Source organism: Microcaecilia unicolor, chromosome 9, assembly GCF_901765095.1.
Source record: "Microcaecilia unicolor chromosome 9, aMicUni1.1, whole genome shotgun sequence".
NCBI lineage: Eukaryota > Metazoa > Chordata > Amphibia > Gymnophiona > Siphonopidae > Microcaecilia > Microcaecilia unicolor.
Genome location: NC_044039.1, coordinates 31605823 through 31619337, shown reverse-complemented (window position 1 = coordinate 31619337; position 13515 = coordinate 31605823). Strand labels below are relative to the sequence as shown.

The following is a 13515-nucleotide window of genomic DNA, read 5'->3' as shown; positions in this document are numbered from 1 at the left end:
AGATTATAAAGCATGTGTTTATATAATGGACCTAACATTTCTTACCATATGTCACCACCAGGAGACACATGTTAAAAGATGACGGGAGAAGAATATGGGGGTTGATTTTCACACTACGGGAGTCAGCCCGGCTAACTCTCACTGTCGTTGGCAAACTCAGAAATTCAATGCTGGGCCATATCTGGTGACCATCATTGAATTTCTGTTTTTTTAGGTTTTTTTTGCTGCTATGAACATAGCCAGTTAAGTTGATATTCATTGGCTGACTGGCTAAGTTATAGTGGCCAAAGATAGAACTGTTATTTATGTGGGTCTATCTGGCTGCTAAACTTAGTGGCGCTAACTGGCTATGAGGCATATTTTCAAAGCACTTTGGGAGGCTAAGTTCCATAGGTTTCTATGGAACTTTGGGAGGCTAAGTGCTTTGAAAATGAGCTTGTATGTCGCACAACCAAGCTAGACGCTAAGGTTGGGGGATTGTTTATATGGTGCCTAAAATATCCACATAGAAAAGATATTCGCCTAAGCATATTCTGTGTTATATAGAATACGCTTAGGCGGCAATCATAGCACCTAAATCTGCGCACCTCCATTTACACCAACAAAAACATGGCGTAAATCCCGGCATATAGATTTAGGCACAGAGGGCCATATTCTATAACTGCATGCATACATTTCAGCATGCCCATGAAACATCCATTTCCCCGTCCCTCTTTGTCTACACACTTTAGAAGTTAGGCGCAGTGTGTTACAGAATACGCTTAGCAAGCTGTGCGTATAAATTCTAATTATTACCAATTAGTGTTCATTATTGCTTGTTAAGTGCTGTTATTAATGCTAATTAGCTTGTTAAGCCAACTAAGTTATATATACTGTTATAGAATCCGCTTGGATTTCAGCGTGGATCTCTAGGTGCTATATAGAATCCGGGGGTAAGCACTAATATTCAGCTGAGATAGTCGGTTAAATAGTGCTGTCCAGTTAAATAGCGCTGAATATCAGGCAGATGTTGCTTAAGGTCTTGGAAGGTCAGGAATAGTAAAAGCAAAAGCTTAGAATGTACTGGGGCTTTTTGAGGTTGAATTTCATGGATTCCAGGAAGGAGCCCCCTGAGATTTTTCCAGGAGTAAGTTTCTGGAAGAGCCTGTGAGGGGGATCCAGGTGGAATCTGGGAGGGATTCATGGAGAAGCTGTATAAGAAAATGAAGATTCCTAAATTTATTTTAATTCATACCAAAATGCCAAAGGTGATTAGCAAAATATAGAGGAAGATCATCAGTGATTCAATAGAAATTCTGCAAGCCTAGGATTTCTCTTAGAATTATGACCAAGGTAGAAATCATCTATTAATTAGGAGAAGGATTCCTATTGTTTTTTCTAGATGGCAGATCAAATCCTATTGATGTGCCAAGAAAAATGTGGACCCCAAATCAAATCATAATTACACGAATCCAAAATATAAATATTTGGAGAGAGGGTAGAACCACAACCATACAATCTAGGCATGGTAGAGTATCTGAGAAACAAATAGCCCAGTATTCAAAGGGTTTATGCTCCAGAAGCAGAAATAGAAAGATCCTGCAACAAATACCATTCATTTGACAGCTATGTGAGAAAGCAGTAGAGGAAAGAGCCTCTACTGTCAGTCACATTCTGAGAGACACTTTGGGGAATAATTTTATTAATTAATTAATTTATTTCTGCATTTGTACCCCACATTTTCCAATCAAGTTGTCGGTTCAATGTGGCTTACAGTTTAATTCGGTTGAATTTGTTACAGATCTGTTTGGAGTAGATGCTAGTTTTGTTCAGGCTCCGTCATCGATCATTAAACGTGATGTGTTGGATGGTGATCATGTTGACTGTGTGGGTTTCGCCAGATAAACATTTTCTGAAGAAGTGGGCTTTCAGTGGATGCAAACAAAACCCTCAATAAAACCCCAAAGAGGATGTTCAAGCCTCACCTACCCCATTTCACAACAGAAAGTGAACCTTTAGTCTTTATCACTCACCCTTCCCATCCTCTGAAACAGAAAACAGGTCTTCTGTATACTAATAATCTAATCTGGAGCTTGTATACCGCACAAACCCCAACAGGAGGTTCAAGGCGGTTTACAGAGTGGGGTTAGTACGTGGTTAAGGGAATGAGGAAGCAGGAGGAGGAGGAGGGGAAAGGAGGAAGGGTCGGTAGTGGATAAAAATATATATATAGAGAAAAAAAGTGAGGCCTACTTTATGATTATTTTATATATTTTCCAATGTAAAACAGGCATACAGACTCATGTGGTTCCAAACTCCACCCAATCCTGCCTCCTGGAATACTCATTTTCCAAATGCATAAAATTATGAATGAGTTCAACTCTTATGTGTACTGTTAAGCATGCATGTGCTGTTTCAGAGGTGATTTCTCTGTGTGCATCATTGTTATACACATGGAAATAGCTAATAAAATTGCATTTACTTACAAAAGTCTAATGCAGTCCTTTAATGTAGTGTCTGCTATACAAATCCTGATAGCTGTATTAATTCCAAAGAAAGTCGGCCTCTGATATCACGGTTATCAGCTTTTCTCTTTTAAATCTCTATTCATTTGGACAGACATTGGCATAGCTTTTTCAAACTGACAGGCCTGTAATGGAAAAGTCTTGAATGAAAAAGAAGATGAGATTTTATAAGCACATATGTCTATTCACTCGACATATTGAAAGTCAAGAGTTGCACAGAAAAAATGGAAACGTTTAAGAGAGACTGCATTTATTGCCGGAAAAACTGTGCAGAGGCTTCTAATTTTTCAGTGAGTAGGACAAAAATATTCGCACATGTGAAAAAGTGATAGTTTATAGTTTATTGTTACTTATTATATCATTCTAACTGTCTGGGCAGAGCAGAGTGGTGTACAGACTACAAAACAACATTTTGGGAAAAAAAGGAAGAACTCCATTTTTGTCAGGAAAGTGAGACATTCACACAAAGGGCCCTGTTTACTAAGGCACGTTAGTGTTTTTAACATGTCTACAATTAGCGCGCACGCTAACTGTGTAGGCGCCTATAGGGCTATTGTAGGCGCGTACATAGTTAACATGCATTATAAATGCTAACACGCCTATAAGGTGGCGTGGAGGGGCATAATCGAACGTCGCCAGTGAAATAGGTCGCCGGCGATCTATTTTGGCGGCGGCGCAACAGCTGTCCGGAACCGTATTTTCGAAAAAGATGGCCGGCCATCTTTGTTTTCGATAATACGGTTTAGCCCGGCCAAATGCCAGAGTTCGCCGGGTTTCAGATTGCCGGTTTTGTTTTTCAGCGATAATGGAAAAAAATGCCGGCCATCTCAAACCCGGCGAAATCCAAGGCATTTGTTCATGGGAGGAGACAGCGTTTGTAGTGCACTGGTCCCCCTGACATGCCAGGACACCAACCGGGCACCCTAGGGGGTACTTCTAAAAATGTTTTAAAAAATACACAAATAGCTCCCAGGTGTATACCTCCCTTACCTTGGGTGCTAAGCCCCCCAAATCCCCCCCAAACCCACTCCCCACAACTCTACACCATTACCATAGCCCTTATGGGTGAAGGGGGGCACCTACATGTGGGTACAGTGGGTTTTGGGGGGGGGGATTGGAGGGCTCAACACTTAGCACCACAAGTGTAACAGGTGGGGGGGGGGGGGGGGATGGACCTGGGTCTGCCTGCCTGAAGTGCACTGCACCCATTAAAAACTGCTCCAGGGACCTGCATACTGCTGTCAGGGAGCTGGGTATGACATTTGAGGCTGGCATAGAGGCTGGCAAAAAAGTGTTTTGTTTTTTATTTTTTTAGTGTGGGAGGGGGTTGGTGACCACTGGGGGAGTATGGGGAGGTCATCCCCCATTCCCTCCGGTGGTCATCTGGTCAATTGGGGCACCTTTTTGAGACTTGGTCCTAAAAATAAATGGACCAAGTGAAGCCGGCAAAATGCTCCTGAGAGCGAAATACTGATTAACACCGCTTTTTTTTCCCATTATCCGCAAAAGCCGGCCATCTGGTAGCCACGCCCATGCCCGCCCATGTCCCGCCTTTGCTTCGCCGCTGACATGCCCCCTTGAACTTTCACCGGCGTGGTGACGTGAAAGTGGCGATAGTGTCAAAAATGCCGCTTTCGATTATACCGATTTCGCTGCTTTTGCGAAATCGCCGGCCATCTCCCGATTTATGTCGGAAGATGGCCGGCGATCACTTTCAAAAATAAACCTGTTAGTAAACAGGGCCCAAAGAGAAGAAAGGTAGGAGAACTAAAGGAAGGAGGTGAAAGAACTGGAAGAGAGAGGGGACAGAGGATGAAGAGAAATAAAAACAACAGAAGAGAAGGGGGAAGCCAGTGGTCTCTATTTCTCCATTATCCCAAAGGTCTGTTTGAAAGCCACATGTTAAGTTCTGATTTGAAGTTCCTAAAAGGGGAATTGATACGGAGAGGGAAGGGAAGATTGTTCCAAATCTGAGGGGCATTGTTTGGCGCATCCCCAAGCTATCTAGGGAAAAATATATAATTCAGCTATAACAATAAATTCTAAGAAAAAGCTGTCTGCTGTGTTTTAAACTGTCTCCTAAATTAAGTTAATCCCAGTCTAATCTCAAATTATGCAGAAGTACTTTCCATCGTGTTGAGACAATCACAGCAAATGCCTATTCTGTATTGTACACCGATTTGATATATTGTGCAGAGGGAACACACAAAAATATATCTTCTCCTCCACATCATCCTATATAATAATTCTCACCTCCAACGTTCTAATGTACCTGGGACCGTGGCTCCCTCAGAGGTGGTCTGCTAGGCAGTTTAGAATGCACTGACGTCAGTGATGTCACTGACAGCTGATTCCAAGGCAAGGGGAGGAGTAGGGAAACACACGGAGCTTGTTTCCCTTCTCCTCCCCCTGCCTGGCAAACAGCTGTCAGTGCCCCCCCCTCGGCGCAACACCCAAGCCCCTCAGCCCCAGCGCAGCACCCAAGCCCTACCCCCCCCTCGACGCATCACCCAAGCCCCTCCCCCAGTGCATCACCAAAGCCCCTACCCCCCCCCTCGCGGGAACATCAACTCCCTCACCACCCACAGCTGCCAATACTAACGCTGTCCGGCCACTGCTTCTTCTCCTATGGAGCAGCAGCGGCCGGTACAAAAAGAAAAAAACCAAAAAAAGATTTTTAACCTGAAACGCGGCTCCGTAGACAGCCATCTGGCATTGGCTGTCATCACTGCAGCCGCTTCTCCTCTCCCCTCCACATCACTGACCCTGCAGGAAGACCCCGGAGGAGCACAGCGACGTCAGAGGGGAGAGGAGGAACGGCTGCAGAGATGACAGCCAATGCCAGATGGCTGTCTATGGAGCCGTGTTTCAGGTTTAAAATCTTTTTTTGGCTTTTTTCTTTTTGTACCGGCCGCTGCTGTTCAACAAGAGACGCAGCAGCAGCCGGACAGCGTTAGTATTGGCGGCTGCAGGTGGCGAGGGGGTTGATGTGCCTGAGGGGGGGGGGGGGGTAGGGGTTTGGGTGATGCGCCGAGGGGGGAGGGGAGGGTCACTGGATATGGGTGGCTGCAGGGGGAGAGGAGAGTCGCTGGACATGGGTGGCTGCAGGGGGAGCAGGGGAGAGAGGAGGGCCGCTGCACATGCGTGGCTGCAGAGGCAGAGGAGGGTTGGTGGGGAGGGGGTCCTGAGACCAGATGGGTGGCTGCAGGGGGGGCAGGGGAGACAGGAAGGATGCTGCAGGGGGGGATTACCTTGCTAGCGCCCGTTTCATTGCCTACCAAAATGGGCCTTTTATACTAGTAATATATATTCATGTCCTATATCAGTGAAACTCACTATAGTAAACTTGGGTTCAGAATAATTTATCTTTTTATATATATATATCTATATATATGCACTTTAAAAAAATGCTAAAGTGTCTTAAATTGTTTTAAATGTGCTCAGACCATACCGTTTACACCCATTATATCCCCAAGAGGAATATGTGGTGGTGTAACAATGGAACCATCATTGCACATGTGATGTTCCACCTCCTAATATTTGTATATGTACATACAGCTGTGCCCAAGGGAGCAGTTATTTTGATGGCAAGATTGGAATGGATGAATGATATGTGATTTTAATGAAGCACAAGCACGAGCACAATATATCCCAAGGGAAGTGAAATAATTATGTGAATATGTGTGTATATCGCATTGTGGGTTGGTTTGTGTAAGATATGTGGGGGAAGAGAGATCAGGGTGTCATGTATTAACATATTCCTCCTTTAGGTTTAACAAACGTTGAACTGTATGTTTTATTATCCATGTATCAGAAGGTAATATGGAATGTACCATAATTTATGGGCGGAGGTTTGAGCTCAAGTCTAACAATATTTAATGTGAGTAGTTCATGACTTATATATATGTATTATAGATATACGCATACATCGGTGAGTAAGATCTACTTGGGCACAGCTGTATGTACATACACAAATATTAGGAGGTGGAACATCACATGTGCAATGATGGTTCCATTGTGACACCACCACATATTCCTCTTGGGGATATAATGGGTGTAAACGGTATGGTCTGAGCACATTTAAAACAATTTAAGACACTTTAGCATTTTTTTAAAGTGCATATATATATATATATATATATATATATATATATAAAAAGATAAATTATTCTGAACCCAAGTTTACTATAGTGAGTTTAAGGTTTAACTTGGTTGGTTGGATTTGATCTTCCTGATTTTTTGTAATCTATATCAGTGAAAGTCAGCAATTTGCATGGTCCACCCTGAGCAGATCTCAATCTAACTGAGTACTGCAGCTGCATAGTTACCCACTGATGGATCATATCACAGTTGGTAAATTCTGCTCGTCTATGCTGAAAGTTTATGCCAGTTTTCAATAATAATCCTCTTCTTTATCTACTCAAAACCCCTGGGGAGAGATTCAAACATCAGCCATCAAATACAGGAATAATTCAAATGAATAGCACTGTATTATGCAATCGTTCTTAAATGGCATAATTTATATAATGCTTTTCTCCAAAATGACGAGCAGTCAGAGTAACAAAGGAATAACCACAACACATATTTCCTAAACCTAAGAGTGATTATTTCTAGAGAACCATTTTAGCAAACCAAGGGAATTGATTCACTCTAGGCACTGAGGGGGGTCTTTTACTAAAGGTTAGCTCGAGTTATCTACAGCAAGTGCCATTTTATTCCTATGGACCCTGCTGCAGATAACTCGAGCTAATCTTTCATAAAAGACCCCCACAGTGAGGGACAGGGGAAATAGAAGGGACAGGGATGTTGTAGGGTGCAGAGAGAGAGGGGCAGGTCAGCACAGCAGTAGCAGCAATACCTCAAGGCTCTGGGCCAGGGCAGCAACCCCAAGGCACCAAGAGAAAGTCAAGGTGGCAGCAGTGACATCAGCACCACACAAGACCCGACTGAGGGGTGCAGCAGCTGCTTGGTAAAAGGGCCCCTTAGTTTGAATGACAACATATGGGAAATTATGTATGAGCTGTTTGTTGATATTTTCATGCCATTTTGAAGGCACCTGGTCAAAAGAAACCAGACAAAAAAGTTCCAAACAAAAAAGTTCCCGACATAAAGGTCCCTGACAAAATAGACTCCCGACAAAAGGGCCTGATGAAATAGATTTATTTTTGAATGGTACGAATTTGAAGTGTACAAAGAAGTGAAGGAGCCATAAATTACTGAGAAAGTCCACGGCTTGTCACTTGAAAGTCCTGGCACCTGCCTACGGCTTGACTTCACTATCCACACTTGGTATCTAGTGAGAATCATAAATCTGCTTGAAAACATAATCCAGCTTGGTTAAGAGTCTATTTTGTCTTGGGTTGTTTTGTTGTGGGGTTTTTTTTGTCATGGTTTGTTTTGGTTTTAGTCTGTTTTGTTGGGTTTTTTTTTGTATGGTCTATTATGTTGGGGTGCCCATTTTGAAATGACCAATCAAATAAAGGAGACATATTTATAGTGTGGAGATCAATTTAAAGTTCAAGATTTAAAGCATATCTCAAACACTACACATTTTCCCACTTTTGATGATAATATCAATCGCAGCATACACATTTATATACAACTGCATATTCTATCTTCAAACATGGCCAAGTTTCGAGAGTCTTCATCAGGGAAGAGGCATGCATCACTAAAGTTGCTCCTGCAGCCATTTTTTCTGTATGTGCAGGAGCAACTTTAGTGATGCATGCCTCTTCCCTGATGAAGACTCTCGAAACTTGGCCATGTTTGAAGATAGAATATGCAGTTGTATATAAATGTGTATGCTACGATTGATATTATCATCAAAAGTGGGAAAATGTGTAGTGTTTGAGATATGCTTTAAATCTTGAACTTTAAATTCATTTTGAAATGACGGCACATCCCTACTATTTCCCTATGGAGGCTGAGTCAGAATCTCACCATTATTGAGCTAAACTAGACATTTCTTTTCACACAGATTTGGCCACTGTTTTAGGTAAAATTGTCTGTGCTACAATTCACTGTTACTACTGCTTATCAATTCTCTAGTACTACTAGATAACAGTTACTAGGGATGTGCATTTGTTACATGCATTCAACTAATTTGGGTGCTTTAAAAATGTTGTGCTTACCAACTTGATTGTACATACATAAACATGTGAATCAATCTGCATAGGAGCCAAGTTTTCAAAATGATTGGGGGTGCTGAATTTTTTTTAATAGGTGGTGCATTCCCCCCTCCCTCCCTCCCAGTTCCAGTCCCTCCCAGTTCCAGGTCCCCCCTCCCTCCCTCCCAGTTCCAGGGTTCCCCCTCCCTTCGAGTTCCAGGCCCCCTCCCACCAAATTTTAAAAGTCATCTATCTTACCTCGTCGGGGTTAGGGCGGCAGCAGTGGTATAAAGCATGCAGGCTTGGCTCAGTGCTTAGTTCAGTTTTCCCTTCTCTCTCTCTCAGCTCTGGCCCTGCCCTTGTGGAAACAGGAAATGAGGGCGGGACCAGAGCTGAGAGAGAGAGAGAAGGGAAAACTGAACTAAGCACTGAGCCGAGCCTGCATGCTTTTTACCGCTGCTGCCGCCCTAACCCCGATGAGGTAAAATAGATGACTTTTAAAATTTGGAGGGAGGGGGCCTGGACTGGGAGGGAGGGAACGAACTTCCGGTGGGTGAAATATTGGGGGTGCTCGAGCACCCACAGCACCCACGGAGTCGGCGCCTATGTTAATGTGTATACAATCAATATACATGTTTTAGAAAAGTTCTGATGTGCATAAAAGTCTAGATTCTATATATGGTACCTGAAAGCTCTGTGCAGAAAAAAAATGCGCCAAGGTATATTCTGCAAAGTATGCCTAAATTTTATAGAATAGGCTTAAATTTCCACGCAGTATATAGAATAACGCCGAGCGCCTCTCCACGTGTCCAAATCCTGATGCCTAAATTAGGTGCAGAGTGTGTGTATTTTATAATAACTTGCATAGATTTTAGAAACGCCCACGCCCTGCCCTTGGTCATGCCCCCTTTTCAACTATGCGACTTAGAATTTAGGTGCACCACGTTACAGAATACGCATAGCGAGTTGTGCGCATAAATGTTAATGCCTAATTAACATTGTGCTTGGAAATGTTAATTAAAATAAAGCACATTTAAAAACTAAAAATAAATAAAAAGAATGTCTTTAAAAAACCACTTGAAAACGTGGAACAATTCAGAAAAATATGAAAACAAATTGAAAATATTTTGGCTGTGCAGATTCCCACCATTCCACTGCATAAGGAAAAGGGAGCAAAATGAGTGATTAGATACCCCAATCCCCACCAGCCGAGGTCCTCTTCTTCCTGCAAAGGCTTCGTTCTGTTTTTGACGTCCTGCATGTTGTACATGCAGGACGTCAGACTCACAGAAACAGAACGAAGCCTTGCAGATCAGGGTTGGCGGCGGGAGGGGGAGTTGAGAGGGTCGTCGGAGGAAGGGGGGGTCGTCAAAGTTGCTGGTGGTGGTGGCAGCAGCAGCGGGGGGGGGGGGGGGGGTCGGCGGCGCCTGGGGGGGCTAAAATGTGCCCCCTCACCTCGGGTTCTGGACCCCCCCTGCCGCCGAAGTCTGGCTATGCCCCTGTTAGGAACACTTTTCTTTGTGACTCAGGAATTAATAACAGATTACATGTGTATATGATTGATTGAGCACATTTTATTTCCTTTATTGGATCAGCAAAAGGATTACTGAAGAGACCATGATATACAGAAGTAAAAGAGCAATCTGTGTAGTCTCAGAATCTCCAATAATCTTTAAGGGGTCCTTTTACAAAGCGCGCTGAAAAATGGTTTGCAGTAGTGTAGGCGCGGGTTTTGGGCACGTGCAGAATCATTTTTCAGCGCACCTGTAAAAAAGGCATCTTTTTTCCCCCAAAAATGGACGCGCGGCAAAATCAAAATTGCTGCGCGTCCATTTTGGGTCTGAGACCTTACCTCCAGCCATAGACCTAATGGTAAAGAATTTGGGTGGTAATGACCTACGTGCATCAGATGCCACTTGGCGTGCATCCGCTACGCACGCCAGAAACTAAAATATATTTTTCAGACGGGCGTAGCGGACACACACCAAAATCAAAATTACCACAAGGGCCACGCGGTAACCGGGTGGTAACTCCAGTTTGGTGCGCGTTGGGTGCGTGCAGGTGCCTTCGTGGCTTAGTATAAGGGGACCTAAGTTAGGACCATAAAAGCCAGTGTGACTGTAAATTGCTAACTCAGGGGGTCTTTTACTAAGCCATGGTAGCATTTTTAGCACGCACTAATGATTAACGTACACTAAACGCTAGAAACACCCATATATTCCGATGGGCATCTCTAACGTTTAGCGCATGCTAATCATTAGCATATGCTAAAAATGCTATCACAGTAAAAGACCCCCTCAGTGTCCATGACCAACTACTGACACAGTCCGTAGGGGTTGATGCTCAAACCTTACTGGGCTTGTAGAATGTCTTTTTATTTATTTATTTTTTATTATGTTTCATATTAATACAGCTCCAAAAGAGATGAGAAGTAATAAGCAAAATATGATACAAAAACAATAACTAATGTCCAGTTAGAACATTAATTGAAATACATAATAACTTACGTCCAGCAATTCTTTTCAAGCCTATCATTTGCACTGTTACCACTACTTCCTCTCTACTTAATAAGAATTCCTCTAGCTGTTTAGGTTCAAAAAACTGAAATTGTTTAGTTTGATACAAACTACGACAGATACAGGGAAATTTCAAAACAAAACTAGCTCCAAGAGCCAGGGTCCTCGCTTGCAAAGCCAGGAAAGCCCTGCGTCTCTTCTGGGTTTCTCTAGAGAGATCTGGATAAACTCTTATTTTGGAACCTAAAAACTGAGAGTCCAAATGTCTAAAGGAAAGTTTTAAAACAGCGTCTCTGTCCATTTCTAGTGCAAAAGTTACCACCACTGTGGTTCTTTGAGTAATAATTTCCAACAATGACTCCAAAAATGCTGTCAAGTTCATACCTTCTCCTATTTGCATTTGCGAAATCTCTCCATCCTTCTTTTTATTAGCTTGTATATACTGTGCACCAGGGGCGTATCTGAAAGTCGGCGGTAGCAGGGGCCGAAGCCAGAGTGAGGGGGCACATTATAGCCCCCCCCAGCCGCCGCCGCCATTTCCAACCCCCCCCCCCCCCCCCGCCGCCGTGGGTACCTTTGCTGGTGGGGGACCCCAACCCCCACCAGCTGAGGTCCGCTTCCTCCTGCCGCTGATGCACGTTGTACATGAGTCTGACGTCCTGCACGTACAACGTGCAGCAGCGACGTCAGACTCAGTCCGAAACTGCATTCAGCTAGCAGCTTCTTTGAACAGCAGCACAGAGTGACCAAGGATGAATCCCGATGAAGAACTTAAAAAACCTCGCAGCGGAAGGAAGGAAGCGGACCTCGGCTGGTGGGGGTTGGGGTCCCCCAACAGCAAAGGTACCCATGGCGGCAGTAGGGGGGTCCAGGGCGAAATCTGCGGGGGCCCAGGCCCCTGTGGCCCCACGCAGATATGCCCCTGCTGTGCACGCACAATAGGAGAAAGTGATTCACTTGGCATTCCTAATACTTCCGTCAAATATTTTTTCACCATATCTATTGAGGATATCAGTGGGGACCTTGGAAAATTAATTAGTCTCAAGTTCAGTTTTCTTGCTTGATTTTCCAAGTATTCTAGACGTCGGAAAGTATAATTCCGGTCCCTTATTGAGACTTGACCCATTGTTTTCAATGTTTGTAATTTTTCCCCCATTTGATTTAATTGGGAAGAATACTGGGTGATAGTTTGAGCTTGTAAAAGGACAGCTTCTGATAATACCTTTAAATGTGCCTCATTTTTTTCAACCAACTTTAAAAGGGAGGAATGTCGTGTATAAGTTAGGTCCCGAGAGTGACTCTAAAGTCACTATGGCCGGTTTTTCCAATTTTCCCAAAGTAGAGACAGGAGTGGGAGCGCTCAGAATTTGGTTCAATGTACTCACAGTTTGTGTTGAGAAAATTTGTAAAGGCAATTGGCTTCCCATTGTTACCATTCTTAGCGGGCTGGCTCCCTTCCTGAACAGCAGTATCCCCTTGTAGGCTCCGCGTTTCAGGCCCAGCCTCCGCTCCTCTTTCTCCTGGCTGCGGGGGGGAGGTGGGGGGCACACGCGGGCTTGTAGCGTTTCATTTAAACTGATTTTAGCCACTTTTACGCATACATTATCGTGCAACTAATGCAGCAAGGTTTTCAGCACCGCTTTTACCATTCTTAGAATCCGTGACTGAAAATGCAATGTAAATGTATTAAAATGAGCTCATTAGTATTAAAATGAGCATTCCATGTGATGCACAGACGTTTCTGTGCAATGCATAGAAGTAAGTGCCTACCTGTAATGTTCACATTTTTCTGACAGGTCTGAGGTGGCGTTGCATGTGAAAGGGCAACTTCTCAGTGGAGTGGTCTGCTTGGAATTTTTAATAGTATCTGCACTTTTCATGTGCTTGCATTATATGTGTGTGTTCTGGCGGTAACAATAAAGAAAAGTGTAATGTAACAAAAAGAAAAAGTTATCCTGATGCACACATATTTTATTTTATTTATTGCACTTGTATCCCACATTTTCCCACCTGTTTGCAGGCTCAATGTGGCCTACAAAAACCTGTCATGGCATCACCATTTCAGGGTACAAAAACCTGTCTTGGCATCACCATTTCAGGGTACAAAGATACAATTGGTGTTACAGGGATCACAATGATAACGAGGCTAACAGTCGATCTAGTCAAGTAATTACAGAAAGAGATGATCATAGTAAGGGAGGAGTGGTGATGTGTTGTTGTTAGTTATGGATTCTCGTGGTAGGCTTTGGTGAAGAGAGAAGTTTTCAACGATTTGCGGAAGTTTGTTATTTACGAATTGTTTTCAGGTGGTTTGGAAGAGCATTCTACATCTGCGTGCTCGTGTAGGAAAAGCTGGACGCATGTATTAATTTGTATTTTAGTCCTTTG

General features: G+C 43.5%; 1 protein-coding gene across 1 annotated transcript in view; it reads left to right on the top strand.

Moving 5' to 3' along the window:
* Positions 1–13515, top strand: part of ANO4 (anoctamin 4) — a 223269-nt gene that overhangs the window by 118757 nt on the left and 90997 nt on the right. The window lies entirely within an intron of this gene.